A 17,680-nucleotide genomic window follows, 5' to 3' on the forward strand; every position below is an offset into this window, starting at 1 on the left:
ACTGCTCGGAGTTAAATCTGCTCCGGCCTGTGGAGATTGTAACGACACAGCGTCCACAATTAAATTTGAACCTCGCGCCCTGTCATTTTCCCCATCTCCGTTAACGCCATTATTCCCATTACGATTTGGGCAAGTCTGCCTGACGTGTCCAAATTCGCCACAAATAAAACATTTCATGGATTCTGAGCTAATAAAAATAGTATAATCCTTACCCTCGATAGTCAATTTCACAGACAGGTTCAAGGGATCGCTCTGAGAATTAAGAATCATGAAAACCTGGCGCCGAAAAGACATTACATGTTTGAGTTCGGGATTTTTGCATCCGAGCGTAATCATCTTAATAGGACTCACTAGTTTACCATATCTCGCAAGTATTTCCTCCAATTTGTCATTCTTAACAAAAGGAGGAACATTTGACAAAACAATCTTCTTTGATGGGCTCGACAGAGGCAAAACCGGCACAAACATTTCATTAATCATTAGTCCGCTCTCTATTAAATCATTAACCAGTTGGCTTTGACTCAAGAAAATAACTATCGCTTTATTCATGCGAGAAGCAGATCTGATATTCACGCCACCGACAGCAGCACTCACGGCCACTAAACAATCCTCTACTGAAACAGACGCGTCAGGCATACATTTGCAGCCATGTTTAAGAGTCAGCTGTGAGAAATCACCCACATTTGTCCCCATTTTCCCCACTCGCTGACCAAAGTCAGCCAAAAACTAGCCTAATACTACCAAACACAATTCGAGAAAAAGGAAAAATAGGAAAAGTTAAACCCTACCACATCAACTCTCACCCACGCCAAACTCCGTTCACTCACTCCCAGCATGCAACACACACACACAGAGAGAGAGAGAGAGAGAGAGAGAGAGAGAGAGAGAGAGAGAGAGAGAGAGAGAGAGAGAGAGAGAGAGAGAGAGAGAGAAGCTGGTTTCGTGTATCTATTCTGCGGGGAAAAAAAATATTGGAAGCATATAATATAATATAATATAATATAATATAATATAATATAATATAATATAATATAATATAATATAATATAATATAATATAAGAAATACCAAGCAAGAAGGTGAGAGCTGAGTCTATGCTAAAATTAAGTTATTCAGAGGAGTCAGAGGAGTCCTTATCTACAGACAGTCAAGAAGGGCTTGAGATGGACAAGGCCCTTATTTCAGCTGACAAAGGAAAAGGGCAGTAGCAGCAATGGAGATCAGAAAGATGAGTCGACTAGCCTCAGTGTAACATCTATAAGTTGGTCAGATTTGGTGTTGGGTGAGACTGAGGCCACAAGTCTGGAAAGACAAGAAATGGAGGGGACATTAGAGACAGAATAAGTGATTTCAAGGATGAATTGACTGTGGGGTCTATAAATGTAAGAGGTATAAGAGACTCAGTTAAACGAAGGGTTGTTTTTTTTTTCTTTTTTTGAAAATTGTAAGTGTAATTTGTATTTCTGGAGGAAGTTCATTTAAAGAGTATCGAAGATACAGGGGAATTCACTAAAGAGTGGGGGGGGCAGTATGGAGTGTGGGAGGGGTTTATTCTTCAGGGGTGGGGATTTTGTTTTGGGACAAGGATCCGACATGAGGCCCATGGATATAAGGGAGAGGCAGACTCCTTCAGATGGGGGAGAGAATTGTCCTTAGCAGGATGATTTATCAGGTGAACCGATGGAGGTGGCACAAGGACAACATCGACGACGGCTCACTGAGGACACCCAGAGCCAGGAAAGGGAGTGCAAGTGCAGTAGGGTATTTTGTTTTAATCTGGGGAGTTTGTGATTGAATCCACTAATGTGATTAGGCCGGGGAGGGTGATAGTAGTGGATGTCAGATGGAGAGGGGTGGCTTTTCGGTTTGTGAATGTTTATGCACCAAGTAAGTTAGGAGAAAGGGAGGGTTTTCTAGATGACCTAGCTCCTGTCCTCTTTACCAACTGATTAGTGGCTTTAGGGGGGATTTTAATGTGTCACTAGACAATGCTTCTAGAAAGGAATTAACGCAGCTGGTGACATTTTTTTCTCTTCGGGATTCATTTAGGTTAGTGGGGGGTTTAGGACCAACCTACACATGGAGAAATAATAGGCGAAAATCCTGGTGCTTAGAGCAGTCAGTGATTTTAGATAAGAGAAAACTGTACTGCAGACTAAGGGATGAGTTGGTTGAAGGGGCAGAGAAGGTTACTCTGCATGATGGGGTGGATTGGTCTATCTTGCAACCCTCATATTTGGTGAGCGCCTGCAAGGACCTGAACTGGTTGACAGTTTTTGGCCGGCAGCCTGTAAGAGAGCGTCTGTACAGACATGGGCAGGGAAGGTAACCTTTGTGTCTTTTTGTTTGTGGTCTTATCTGGGAGCAGCTGCTCTGTGGCATTATGTAAAGTTGTGGTGGAAAGATTGGAGGTGGCCATCTATTAAGAAATAGCTTGTATTGAAGTTTGAGGGTTTGAAGGATTTGGAGAAAGATCGCAGGAGAGTGGTGTGGGTGGTAAATTCAGAAGGAAAATATATTTTGTGGGAGTAGAGAACAACGTGCTTGAAAAACCAGTTGCCACGTATGTTTCCAGAAAGGTTATTTTGTCGTTTACTTGATAAAATAGTAACTGAGGTAAAAATGTATAAAGAATGTTATGGGGAGGTCTTCCGGGCCGCGTGATGAAGTAAGCTGGAAGTTCTGCCATGATAATACACTAATTTAGTAATCTGAGCCCTCAAAAGTTAATAAAGCAAGTGCTAAATAAAATATAATTATCCCAACAGCAAGAAATGAAAGCGGACATTCATGCTATACATGACGAGCTAGACGGTGAACTAGCACGCCTCCGTTCGGCACAAGCAGAGACGGTCAGTAATGTCGAGGAAATAGGAAACACACTCAGCGAAATGATGGACAGAGTAACTGCTTTGGAACAATCAAATCAAGTGATCGCTAAAGAATGTAAGAAATTACAGGGCAAATGCCTGGATCTAGAAAACAGAAGTAGGAGCAAAACCTTCATCTGGTGGGCATTAAAGAAGGAGCCGAAGGCGGGAACATCATCAGATTCCTAACCGAATTCATCCTTGATGTGCTTGGTGCAGAGAACTTTGATTCACCTGTGATAATAGACAGAGCGCATCACACTCTAGCTCCGAGGCCGGCGGTTAGAGAAAGACCCCGAGCCATACTCGTTCGCCTACATTACTACACAGACAAACTTAAGATACTGGATCTCGGCAAGGTGAAAGGCAGACTCATGTACAAGGGAGCCCAGGTGGGCTGGAAGGCTTTAGGCTAATATCCCTAATCAGCTGTGAACAGTTGCTTTTGTTATGTAAACAATGTGGGGCCATGCTGAGCCACTTCAAGGAAACTTGTGTTTCACTTTGCCATCTTAGGGAGAAATCAACACACATGTTTTTTTTTTTTCCTTTGTTGCTGATATCTATTGATAAAAATAGTACAAAATAAAATAAAGAAACCAACCATTTGTACACATATTTACAAATAATATTAAAAAGTGAGTGAGTACATTTCAGCAATCACTCACAATCCTGGCAATATATTATAAATACATTTTGTATATATTCATTATATATTAATCTTATATTTGAAATACATCATAAGTCCATTTTTAAAAGTGTTTGAAAGATGGGTTCAAGTGTACTACAAGTGGTAACTAAATACATTTTTCTATACAGAGATAGTATGTTAAAAGCACATTTTAGTTCAAATTCATGGTGTCTCAAAATAGTACACTTAGATGTTCTTAAGAATATCTTAAGAAGTACTAAAGAAGAGCTTTTAGTATATCTAGTACAAAATAAGTGCATGGAAATAGAGCACTGTACATTATGGAAGTGTAAAAGTGTACTAAAATAAAGTGTAAATCTGCACTTTTTTTTTTCACCTGGGTAGACTTTCCGTTTGCATTAAGATTATTTTTATTACCACACTGGAAGATATTGATCATTTTACTTAAGTAAAATGCACTTAATTTAGATCCCCCCAGGAAACAAGACTAAATATAATATATAATTTTCTCATATAGAAAATCCATCTTGATTTAAGATTTTTTTTAAATTTACTTGAAATAGGATAAAAAATACTTAGTATGAAAAGCATTTTTGCAGTGTGAATGAGTGAGTTAACTTTAACATCACTTGCACTCCCTCATTTCAGGGTTAACATACTCAGAGTTTTCACTGAACCTCCTTTCTGAAACCAGCCCATGGTCAATCAAGTTCTCTGCTTTTAGCAGCCCTCCCTCCCCCACACATACAAACAAGCCATCAGCAACCATTCACACACAAACCCCCAACCCCCCTGCAGATTTCTCAGGTAATGACCATATTTACACATGAATTGATGCTAATGATAGCCAAAAGACTAGCCAGTTAGCATCCACTTGGCTAAAGGAGGGTTACAAATCTCTGGGACTTCTAGTGATAAGAGGAAAATCGATGAAGACGAGGAAATGGCTTCCTGCCCAAAAACCATCTCAGGGGTTAGTTTAGCTGATAGTGGTAAGAAAACTGATTGTTCTCTCCCCAATGCTCAAGTGCAGAAAAGGTCTGCAAGATTTCCTCTCGTTCAAACAGAAGAGAAAATGCTGAGGGCAGTGCATCAGTGAAATAGTTCCTCATCGGAAGATGTTGCCAACTGAATCTCCAAACAAAGTTGTTGGGTCTAAATCTTTAAAAAAAAAAAGAAAAAAAAAAAGCTTTTTGTGATTCACCTTATAAAAAAATGGTGACAACACTCTAACCCACTTTTCTCTATGTGTAGTTGTCTCAAAACCATAGAAGTATGCCTTCATGTCATTGGTGACCCCCATTTTTGGAATTAAGTCTCTGACTTTGTTGCTTTCTTGGCTCATTCTTAATTGAAGCACCTTTGCTTTCAGCTCATTTACACATCTTTGTTTGTCTACTAATACAGCATTAGTTTGTTGTTGGATTTTGTTAGTTTCTAGAATTGCTTTCAACAACTCCTCCATTGTAACATTGTGGTCTTTTGTTCTCAGGTTAGCAAATTTCACCCCCAGGTCTTCCCAATCTCTGCTGGACATCAACACTCAAAATATTGGAACTGCATTCTCCACCACATGTGGCATTGTGAGAGATAGATTATCAACATAGGGTGGATTGCTTCACAAACAGCATCCAGGCAGAGATCAAGCCACTGGTTTCTTTTAAAACATCAACTCAAAACTTCAAAACTTTACAACAGGAAAACAGGAAGAAAAAAAAAAACACTCTTCCAGCTTCTTTTTATATTTAAGACACAGGCAGTCTCTTTGTTCTCAGCTCATTAACAGATTTTCTCCTTCACTCACAACAGCTGTGCTTCCAGTGCTGAGGAACCTGGTAACTGTAGTCCAGGACCGGGCGACCATCTTGGTTTGTAGTCCCTATGCTTAAAACACATAGATGGCACATACCTTGACATCCTTTCACAATGCCACACTAATGTACAAATGTTTGCAAATATCTGCTCTGAAAATCTGTGTTTATAATGTATATGGTTTTAGCTACAATACTGCCTTATCAGTGTAGCTTGTGTTTACAAATATCTGCTCTCAAGTGTAAATGTTTGGAATGTGTTAAAACATGTCCGGTTGATGGCATTCATGAATGTATCAGGTGTAAATGTTTGAAATGCACTAAATATGTGTGGTCTATATGGCCTATCAGCAGCGGTCTATGACCCATTAAAAGATATTTGTCCATCCTTTGGCCCATCAACAGATGTATACATACATTGTGTCCATACCCATCAGTTTAATTTTTTTTTTGGTCTTTTTGCTTCTGCTTCTTTGCTAAATAATTGTTGGACTCAGTTTGAAATGTTTAAAGCTAAATTTCTCCATGTTCACTGTGGAAAAATAAAACTGACTGATAATTCACTGAAAGATGCGATTGTCAGGATGTTTAATTTGGAGCTGTGCATGGAGAGTGCCCATCAAACAATGGGTGGACCCTAACAGCTACTGTGGCCTAAGTCAAACACCTTGATTGTGTTGGGGAGAATAGAGGTTACATACACCATCAAGGGATGCCCAAGCTATGCCACAAGTGTGGAAAAACTTGGACATCTCGCCGAGAGATGTCAGGAAGTAGTGTGTAGGAAGTGCCTCACTGCCTCTGCCTCTGCCTCGCTGCTGGTGGCTTGCGTCTCCGTATAGCTTTGTTTTCTCTTACTTTTATTGAATCTCTTACTTTTATTCATTGTTGCTTATATTATTATTATTGCCTACCACATTAATCTGACGTTACTAGCTTGTAATCTTTGAATCTAAATCGCTGTTACAACGCGTTTGCATCTCGCTAGCTTGTTAACTTGTCATCAGTCTCGCGCACTCCTTTTTCAACGCGTTCATCAAACAGCTGTGGTAACACGGATCAGTCTACAAACACGGTGAGTCATGTCATCCTCTCCCAGTGTTATTTCATGTTCAGTTTGTCACATGTTCAACATAGCTCTCTCTGTCAGCGACGAGGGGTTTACATGTCATAAATGTAGGGAAATAGTCAGGCTGACAGAGAGAATTTCAGAATTAGAGACACGCATCCAAACTTTAATCGAGGATAGTAAGAATGCAGGGGCTTCAGATACTGATTTGGATGCGACTAGCTTAGTGAACTCTGTACATAGTTCGGTCCGGCTGTAGAGCCCGCGCAGCAGGGCTATTGGGTAACGGTGAGGCAGCCTAGCCGTGGAAAACACCACTCTTCTGTTCCAGTAAGAACATCGAACAGGATCTCCCCACTCCCCACCCACTGAGAATCCTGTTGAAAGTGCCCTAGGTTTTGGCGGTTCTATTACACGGAATCTGGGCCGCATTAATGCACGGGCTTACCTGGGCTTAAGCCCAGGGCCCCGGGTGAGGGAGGGCCCCGGTGATGCCGGAAAAAATATAACCGCATTTTCTAATGTGATGACTGTCGCTTTAACATCGCTTTGATATGAATACATGTGCTGTTCTGCGCGTGAAGTTCATACGACGCGCTGCGTCAGCAAGCAACTAAGTAGGCTATCAGTATCTGGACAACGCGGACAGACCCAGTGGCGCTGCCTGTGTGCGTACACAACGCGTTTTTGCTTTGAAAAACGCGAGACGCGGGCAGTGGAATGGGGGAAACCGCAAGGTCTCGAGACGCTTTTTAAAACTTTTTTTAAGCTGAACTGATTCATGGCTTTAGATCGCCATGTCATGCATCAAGACGCGAGCGCAGCGGTTCTGCACGTCCTTCTAGCGCATGTTTACATAGAAAAACAAAGAAAAAGTAACGCAGAAAAGCGCGTTCTGTGTGAACAGCCCCAAAGAAAACAATGTGTTCGAATTTTAAAGACGTGGTGCGTCGCTACGCTTCTCGACCGATGTGCGCCCCTTCACTCACTGAACCCTGCAGAGAACTGAAATCAAATGCATTTCTGATTTGTTTAGATATGTCTGCTGCATGACGATACAGTTTGCTTTCTCATGACACTAGTTTTAATTATGCAACTTTGCTGCATAACGAATCAATAAAAGCAACCAGCTGGATATAAACTAATGCAAATAGATGGTAACAATCATGACATTAAACATTTGGGTAGAACTTGCGTGTGTTTTTGTCACATTGTTTTAAAGATCAAAGTACAGGATAAAAAAGTAGCCTAATTTTTGCCTTAAAGAATTAATTGATTCTGAACTGCCGAAATGAGCAATTCCAGTCTCACTTCCTGTTACAAACCTACATAACAATGTAAAAATTTGTGTAATGGCAGCCGGTTGCTCGTGAACAACATCTATTTTGGCCCGCCTTCAAACACTGAGACTGGAAGACTGAGACTTCAAAAAGCTGAGACTGGAAGAGTTTGGTTTGTGTTGTTGACATGTTGACATGACATCTTTACGGTGCAAAAGCAAATCCACTTTGCATGCACTTCCAAAAGACAAGGACTCACACTGGAATTGAAATGGTAAAACTGGCGCCTTTGTTACTGTTCGAATCTGCATCTCGTTTCAGAGGCTGCGTCCTCCAGAGCTCGCATTTGAAGGGCTGCATACATCATTAAGGATGTCTTATTTAAGAAAAGTAACCATAATAAAATTGATGGTTATTCCTCATGAGGTGCAAAATGCTGTATTTTCTTTCTTACTTTGCAATCCAACGGTTGTTTTTCTTAAATGAGCCGGCCTCAATGACGTATACAGCCTTCAAATGCGACCTCTGGAGGATGCAGCCTTCGAAATGAGTAGCCTGTACAAATAGTTCAGACTATGTGCCAATATGTAGTTCATGCAGTGATATTTATATTTTATAACAGACCAATAGATTTGGATGTTTTGGTAATGGCATTTATTCATGCAAAATAAAAGGCTGATAACTTGCACTTTGTGATTAAGAAGATTGAGTGAATGTAGGCAGGGGTTAAATTGGGATTTGTTATGTGGGGGGGCTCTGTGGTTTCAGGCTTTCGAGTGGTGCATGTGTATGCAAAGACTTCAAAATCGTATCATTTGACAAACTGTAAAATATAACAAGTTGAGAGAGCCCTCTGCTATGAACAATAAAATGCTGATCAAAATCATTCTATAGATGCTGGTAGTGTGAAAGCTACATCTGATGACAATAAAATATTTCTGTAGGCCTGTGCCTTCTCCTTTGTGTCAGTATTAAATATAAGTGATGCTACCATTAAAGAACAGAATATAAATACAAAATACAGTGCTCGACATTAAGCCTGGGTTCGTGCTTGTCCTTTGGACAACTAAATTGGTAATTTACTTGTCAGAGTAAAAAAGTAGCTTGTCTGGAAAAAAAATAAAAAATTGTATTACTATGCAAATCTTTTATCTTTTATTTCATATTCTTACATTTGATAAATTAAAATAGTAAGACACTAGGGCTGTTACCAAATTAAATAATTTACACTGAAAAAGTACAACTGCGTTCAATAATGTTATGAGATTCTTTAAATATTTTTGAATAAACAAATAAGAAATGTTGGTGGGAAATTTATACTTTTAAACATGAAATTAAACCGCCAGTAGATGGCGACAAGTGACCGTCTTAATGAGTGAGCCACTGAGTCATTTATTCAAACGATTCACTCTGAATCAAGAATGAAGCAGTTGTTTATGAATGGGCGATTGAATCTTCACCCAACCGATTTGTTCAAAAGGCTGAATCATTCAAAACGGCTGAGCGCAGCTGCGAGATGCGCTGCTTCTGCTTTGTTTGGAACTATTTTCGCTGCTACAATAAAACAAAAAACAGGCATATTGCATCTAAAACGTAAGTGATTGATATTAACTACTTGTTTATTGAATTGTTGTATGAAATTAGTGTCAATTTCAATCGAGGTGATATTCAGGAATTCAGCACTTTCGGTCGTGTGATGCTTAACTTTATCATATGTCGTAAATAGCAAGCTAAACCCCATTGAATTTTTATTGCAACATGATAACTGAGTTTCTTTGTGTGAACAGAGCTCATTTGTTTTGAATTCTCCTCAAGAGGTTACATCCTCAACAGCGCAATATCACCGCCAGTACATCCACTAAGCTAGATTAATCATTCTCGCGTTTTGGTTGTTATTGACATTTTAATCAAGCTACTTATCTGGTCAGGCAAGTAAAATTCTCTTTCACTTCAAAAACTCCACTTGTCCCGCAGTCCCGGACAAGCGTATGCCGAGCCCTCGTAAGCCTATGTGCCAGGGCTCAGCCCCGGACGGCCCCGGCCCAATTTAACCCCTGAATGTAGGTAATAGTGCTGGTGGATGAAGGGCCCCCTCAAGAGGTAAAGCCCAGGGGCCCCTTGTAGTCTTAATGCGGCCCTGCACGGAATGTGAAAATAGAGACACCAGCCACCATAATCACATGTTTGCCGGGAGCCAGAGCACCTGACATTAAAGCAAATTTAAAAGTGCTGGCTAATGCTAATCGTAAATACTCTAAAATTATTATTCACGTCGGCACAAATGATGTTCGACTTCGCCAGTCAGAGATCACTAAAATTAACATTAAAGAGGTGTTAACTCGCAAGTACAATGTCAGTAGAAATAATTTACTCTTGTCCCCTTCCTGTTTATCAGAGTGATGAGATAGTTAGCAGATTATCATCACTCAATGGCTGGCTGTCTAAGTGGTGTCGGCAGAATAATATAGGTTTCATAGACAATTGGAAAAGTTTTTGGGGCAGACCTGACCTGTTGAAAAGAGATGGTATTCTTCCGTCCCGGGATGGTGCTGCTCTTCTCTCTAGTAATATGGCACATAGTCTTAGAGCTGAAACATGACAAACTGGGGCCCAGGACAGGAAGCAGACAGACTGGCTAAACTGACCGTCTGCTAGCTGCCTCACGTTACAGAAGTCAGATAAATCCCAACACATAGAAAATCTTACACCTAGATATTATCACATAGAGACTGTGTCTGTACCCCAAATTAGTAAAAACAAAAAACTTCCAAACCCATTTAATGGTAAAAATTTAATTGATGTTCAACAAATTAAAAATAGAGATAATAATGATAAACAAATGATAAAGATTGGGTTGTTAAATATTAGATCACTTTCTACCATAGCACTTATTGTAAACGATATTATCACAGACAATAATCTAGATGTGCTGTGTTTGACAGAAATCTGGCTAAAACCGGACGATTACATTACTTTAAATGAGTCTAGCCCTCAAGGTTATGATTATCGACACAATCCTCATCAGAAAGGCAAAGTGGGAGGTTTTGCTGTAATTTATAGTAATATTTACAGTATCAGCCAGAAGTCTTTCAAATATAATTCCTTCGAAGTGATGGTGCTTTACGTAACATTATGTAAGTTGACATTTGTGCTGGGTACTGTATACAGGCCACTAGGACACCATACAGACTTTATCAAAGAAATTGCCGATTTCCTATCAGAATTAGTGCTAGCTGCAGATAAAGTCCTTGTTGTTGGTGATTTTAATATCCATGTAGATAATAAAAAAGACTCATTGGGATTGGCATTCACAGACATTCTAAACTCTATTGGTGTTAGACAACACGTGTCAGGACCCACTCATTGTCGTAATCATACTTTAGACCTAATATTGTCACATGGAATCGATATTGATGCCGTTGAAATTCTGCAGCAGAGTGACGACATCTCAGATCATTATTTAGTCCATGCAACGTCAACTGGCGGCCCGCCAGAGATTTCCATCCGGCCCCCAGAATAATACTGAATTCAGGAATAGCCTTGTAAGAGGAAAAAGTTTAGGGCTGGTCCGAATACCATTTTTTGAGCTTCGAAGCTTCGGTAGTAATGAACATTGACTATTCAAAGCTTCGGAGAGAGGGGGTGAACATATTTTTCTCTCTAATAAAGGCAGGAATCTGTGTCTGTATGTCCGTTTGCATTTTTATTAGAGAACTGTTCATCCAATCGACTTCGTAAGGGAGTGCAGTGTCGCATTTGGTGCAATATAGATGGACAGGCAAGATGTGACACATTCAGAATTAATAAACTTTTAGTAAACTACAGTCAGAACAGCGAGAGCGGGAACCGGCGCACCTCACGCGTGCAGGGCTTATGCTCCGAGAACGGACACTGCACTAGTGATATAAAATGCACACACTCAGGTCTGTTAAATTAAGCAATACTTTTAAGGTAGTCTAATATTTTTCTGACTAACAAATTGGCACAGTAAGGGTAGATTTAGATAAAGAAAATGAAATTTAAATAAAGAAAAAACTAAATTTAAATAAAGAAAAACTAAATTTAAATAAAGAAAAAACTAAATTTAAATAAAGAAAAACTAAATTTAAATAAAGAAAAACTAAATTAATTTAGATTGATAACGGGTAAAAATGCTAATACATTTTGTTTCTATTATTCTATTTTCCACAATGTCAAAGCAACAAAACACAAGCTCAGACATGCACTTCGGTCCATACAAATTCCGCTGTTCTGTGCTCTAGCCAAAGAACACTCCCGTTGCTGGAACACACGTCGGTTCTATTTCTAGCATGCACACGTTTTCCGCGTGTCTCGAGCGTGCCTGAGACGCATGTCTTAGTGTGCAAACTCCAACCTGTTAAATATAGGAGCCGAAATAAAAACGGACACGCCACACAGCTGAGACGCTCACGCAGCCAGTGTGTCGCCGGCCTTATTCAAGGGGGAATGAGAACCGTTTCGTGGGGGATCCCAGGTGTGCAAAAAAAATAAATAAATAAAAATATTCGAATGTCAAATTTTCAAATCGAATAACAATCCACTGAACAAATATTCGGGTCCGTTCCATATTTATTTATTTTTAAATCTAACGAAAAAAAAAAAAAGCCTTCTGAAAAGTAGCTTTTGCCATAGCCTGCCTTCAGTCAAGAATGACGATAAACACGTTGCTCTTATTGAACATCTTTTATTGTTTCACATGCTCATTTTTTCACAAAAATTTCCTTGCCTGGGATTTGCGCACAATTGCGTGACAGTGATGGACAGCTTGACAGCCTCACAAATATGAAGCCTAAAATATCGCTATCACCCCCTGGTGGCTTGCTGCAGTACAGGTAATATGTAAAAAATTTGGAATTATAATTAGTATATCAAATAATAACATATTAGGATACAATTCAAATTTTATTTTATATTAGGAGTATCTGGCCCTTACAGTGTCTGCAGAGAAAAATTCTGGCCCTTGGACAAATATAGTTGATGACCCCTGATCTAGTCTCATGTATACTACATTTAGTCAAAGAGGCTAAACTGCCTCCCTGCCATAAATATGGTAGAACCATCACTTCTACCACTAAAGATCACTTTATAAATAATCTTCCTGATCAGTTTCATCGCCTTAGCATACCAGACAGCTTAGAAGACCTTGATGTTGCAACAGAAATATGGTAGAACCATCACTTCTACCACCAAAGATCACTTTATAAATAATCTTCCTGATCAGTTTCATCGCCTTAGCATACCAGACAGCTTAGAAGACCTTGATGTTGCAACAGAAACTATTGCATCCGTCTTTTCCAGCACATTAGACTCAGTTGCTCCTTTGCGTTTAAAAAAGATTAAGGAAATTAATCCAACGGCATGGTACAATGAGCACACTCGGGCCCTAAAAACAGTAGCTAGAAAAATGGAGCGCAGCTGGAAGAAAACCGAATGTATAGCTGATATAAAAAACTGGATGACCAGTAATTTCCTACTACTAAATTCAGAAAAAACAGAGATTCTAATTTTTGGACAAAAAACTACTTCACGCAATAACCTAGAATACTGTCTAACACTTGATGGCTGCTCTGTTAAGTCTTCATCGTCAGTTAGGAACCTGGGTGTGCTCTTTGATACCAATTTTTCATTTGAAGGCCATGTTTCTAGCATCTGTAAAACTGTAAAATCTTAAAAATATATCTAAACTACGACATATACTCTCAAAGAAAAATGCAGAACAGTTCATGCGTTCATGACCTCAAGGCTAGATTACTGTAACGCTCTACTGGGTGGTTGTTCCTCCCGCTTGATAAATAAACTACAGCTTGTACAAAATGCAGCAGCTAGAGTTCTTACTAGAACTAGGAAGTATGACCATATTAGCCCAGTTCTGTCATCACTGCATTGGCTTCCTGTTAAACATCGTATAGATTTTAAAATCTTGCTAATTACTTACAAAGCACTAAATGGTTTAGCTCCCCAGTACCTGAGCGAGCTCTTAAAGCATTATAATCCTTCACGTTTATTGCGATCTCAGAATTCAGGCCAGCTGATAATACCTAGAATATCAAAATCAACTGCAGGTGGTAGATCCTTCTCCTATTTGGCACCTAAACTCTGGAACAATCTTCCTAGCATTGTTCGGGGTGCAGACACACTCTGTCAGTTTAAATCTAGACTAAAAACACATCTCTTTAACCTGGCATACACATAACACATTATCAATTTATATTTTCAAATCCGTTAAAGGATTATTAGGCTGCATAAATTAGGTCAGCCGGAACCGGGAACACTTCCTATAACACCAGATGTACTCGTTACATCAGAAAAAGAATGGCATCTACGCTAATATCAGTCTTTCTGTTTATTCCGAGGTTTACCGTAGTCAACCGGATCCGGGCCGTATCCAGCTGAGACCAAGGACCTGCGCCTTGACACGACCACAACGCAACCCTGTAGTATCAGAAGAGATCGAGTAGACTAGATCATCCATTGTGAAGACATCATCAACACGACAGCCAGTGCCACAGTTCCTCAAAAAACCGTCCATACCGGCGTGATGAATATGTAACCCATGTTAAATGTGGTACTAAAAGAAAAAATAATAAAATGATTGTATATTCTAATAGTTAAATAATTTTTTTTTTAATTAAAAGTATATCTATCAATATACATTGTGAATTAATTATGTATAAATAAAAATAGATAGTATTAAAATTGAGTGCAGATCATGTGATGTATTGCGCATACGCTAGTTGTGTATGACGTATTGATGATGACTCACGGAAGTGCAAGACGCGCTGAACACGAGATACAGAATGGATTGAAAAGGTTTATATCATAAAAATTCATTTGATATAGTTATAAATAACATTATAATACTTAATGATTAATGAATATAAATCGTTTTAGACTGATGAGTGCCAATTTTAATGTGGAGGTTAACCGATTGAAGCTCCTCTGAATCTGCTGCGGGTGTTTAGAAAAACTGTGAATCTGTGGATTTGGTGAGTGTAAATGCATTTTATTTTCATGGAAAGATGCATTTTGTTACTATGCATTTCATTATGCATTTTATAAAGATCGTTTGTATATTTTCTGATTGTAAATAGGATTTATTTTGGGTATTTATGTTGAGTGATGTATTTCTGCTTAGCAATTAATGACTATTCATTTCCATATTCTAAAATGTGTCTGTAAGTTAACACATTTAATATAAAAGGAATACGGATGTTTAAACACTCAGTTTAAAAAGAAAAAAAATGTTATAGAGTTGGTTTGAATGCTAATGACACTGTTTTGGTAAAACAGGTCAGGTTTATTGTTTGAGTTGAAAACCTCTCTCATGGATTTGAGATGGTGGGCCACCAAAAACTTGAATGCTGATTCCTGAACCTAGAAAAAAAAAAGAGACACTTTATTCTGCATCACAAGGATTTCTTCAAACCTTCCATTTTCTTCACTCAGGACAACGTTTTTTTTTTTTATTCAGCCACTTCTTCACTACTCCAACTGGTAGGATTAAACTCATTTTGCACACACCTACTGGACATCTTGCTGGACTTTTCTGGACGATATAAAAAAAAATAAATAAAAAAAAAATCAGAAAAAAAGGGTTATATCAAGATTGTGATGGAATGTTATTGAATGTGAGTCAGATGTAAATTTCATTTTATTTTTATTTGAACATTTAATTTGTGTGTTGCAATTTGGTTAAATTGTGGTTATATTGTATTGTGTTTAAGGGTTTATTTTGTTTGTATAAAATCGAATAGAAAGAAATAACACGTAAAAGCAAAATAGAATAATAAAACCCTAAACTCAAAATTTAAAAATAAATATACAGCTAAATAAAATCTGCATACAGAGGTAGTGTAGATAACTTGAATTAAACTGACTCAAGAAGAAGAAAAAAAAGAGAAACCAAAGCATAAACGAATAAGAGAAGAAAACCAGTCGACACAAGGAACTTACATTTTGTTAATCATTTTATTTTATTTTTATTGTTGTTTCCAATTTTGTTTCATGCCATTCAATTCAAGTGACTGTTGAATTAATATATTTTTGATTATTTTTCCTCACGTGACTCTGTGATTTATTTACTACCAGTATCGTTCTCCACTTACCTAGAAACTGGTCCATTGCTTCAACAAACGTTGAGGGCGCCTGTTACAGAAATCGTGGCGAGCCAGCAGCCAGGAGAACAGGTGGTAGTAAATATCTTCTGAATGGGTTCCTAAAATTCCTGAAAATGAAATTGAAAAAAAAAAAAAAAAAAAAAAAAAAATGTGTTTATACAGACCTTAGATTACAATAGTCCAAAGAAACATGGATATTGTTGAAACGGAAAGCGTTAAAGTTGCGAACTCAGTTATAGTTCGTGGGTTAACTGATACTGAGCTTGATGAAGATCTAGCTGATTTTCTAAATAAACATGGACGTGTTAGTAGACATCTGAGAGTAGATGACCCAAAGTCCCCTTTTCATAGAGACGTTATTGTATGAGTATGAAAGCTGTTCTGCCCTTGAGACTCTGGAGCCTATGCTGCCATACACTTTCAGAAGCCCGCATAATGTCTCTTATGTCATATCACTCTTGTCAAGTGCTTACTTGCCAGCAGCAACCAAGCAAGCTACTGCCTGTTACTTTGCTGAGCTGCAGAAATTAGCAACGATTAGTGGAAAGACTTTTGAGGAACTCCTGAGAGAGCAGTTATCTCAAGCCACTACAGCAAGTGCTGAAATCGCACCACACGAGAAGGAACCAAAGACTTCCTTGGGGACTAGCACTCCCACACATAATCCTCCTACCTCATTCAAGGGAGGGAAAAGTGCAGAAGCTTGTCAAAGCCCAGAGTCTGTACGTTCAGAGATCTTTGAAAAGAGAACGTCAGCTTTTGATGTGGGTGATGTAAACCCACCTGAAATCCAACGTGTGGTGGTTGAGCACCTAATTAAGAATGAGGGAATTTCGCATATGCATGCACCTTTCAGACTTCGAGTATTCTCTGGGAAAATTCCACGTCCGAACACTGAAGTTGACTATGATGCTTGGAGAGGGAGCGTTGAACTGATTCTCCAAGATCCTTCTCTTTCTGATTTGCACCGATCCAGGAAAAAATTAGACAGTTTATTACCTCCAGCATCAGAAATTGTGAGGCGTTTGGGTGCAACAGCTCTACCTACTGCATACCTGGACATTCTGGATTCTGCTTTTGATGCAGTTGAGGACGGGGATGATCTTTTTGCAAGATTCTTGAACACTTTGCAAAATGCAGGAGAAAAGCCCTCCTTGTATCTGCAGCGCTTACAAACAGCTCTCTTAAAAGCAATAAAAAGGTGCAGTTTCCAATGTTGAAGCTGATACACAGCTTTTGAAACCGTTCTGCTGAGGCTGTTGGAACGACGCGTTAATAACAAATCTCCAACTTGAGGGTAAACGAGACAATCCACCTTCATTTTCTGAACTGCTTTTGCAATTACGCAGTGAAAAGAATCGACATTCTGCTAAAGAGAGCCGTATGCGCCAGCATTTGAATGTGCATCATCATAAAGTCAGCTCTAATGTTGTATCCACAAACTCTTTTGACTGGGAGTAAGGTGCAGCATCAGAAGGGAGTGAGATTACAGAACTGAGAAGGCAAGTCACAAAACTACAAAGTCAGCTCAGTAAGCAGAAAGCTAAAAAGACAGAGAAACCTGTGCCACTACAAAGTGATGTGCGTGAGTTGAAGAAACAGATTGCAGAACTGCAGAGTCAGTTCACAAAGCTAGGATCCCAGAAGCCTCTAAAGCAAAAAGGAGACTGAGACCAAACAGTCTTATTCTAAGCCCACTGCATCAGCTGTTCCAAAGTTTCAAGATAGACCTAAGCCAGGTTATTGTTTCCGCTGTGGCGAAGATGGACATATCGCGTCTGGTTGTGAGAACGATCCCAACCCATCTTTAGTGAATGAAACGGAAGCAGCTGAGAGAACGACAAAGTCTGTGGGACCGTCA

Source organism: Chanodichthys erythropterus, chromosome 20, assembly GCF_024489055.1.
Source record: "Chanodichthys erythropterus isolate Z2021 chromosome 20, ASM2448905v1, whole genome shotgun sequence".
Lineage (NCBI taxonomy): Eukaryota > Metazoa > Chordata > Actinopteri > Cypriniformes > Xenocyprididae > Chanodichthys > Chanodichthys erythropterus.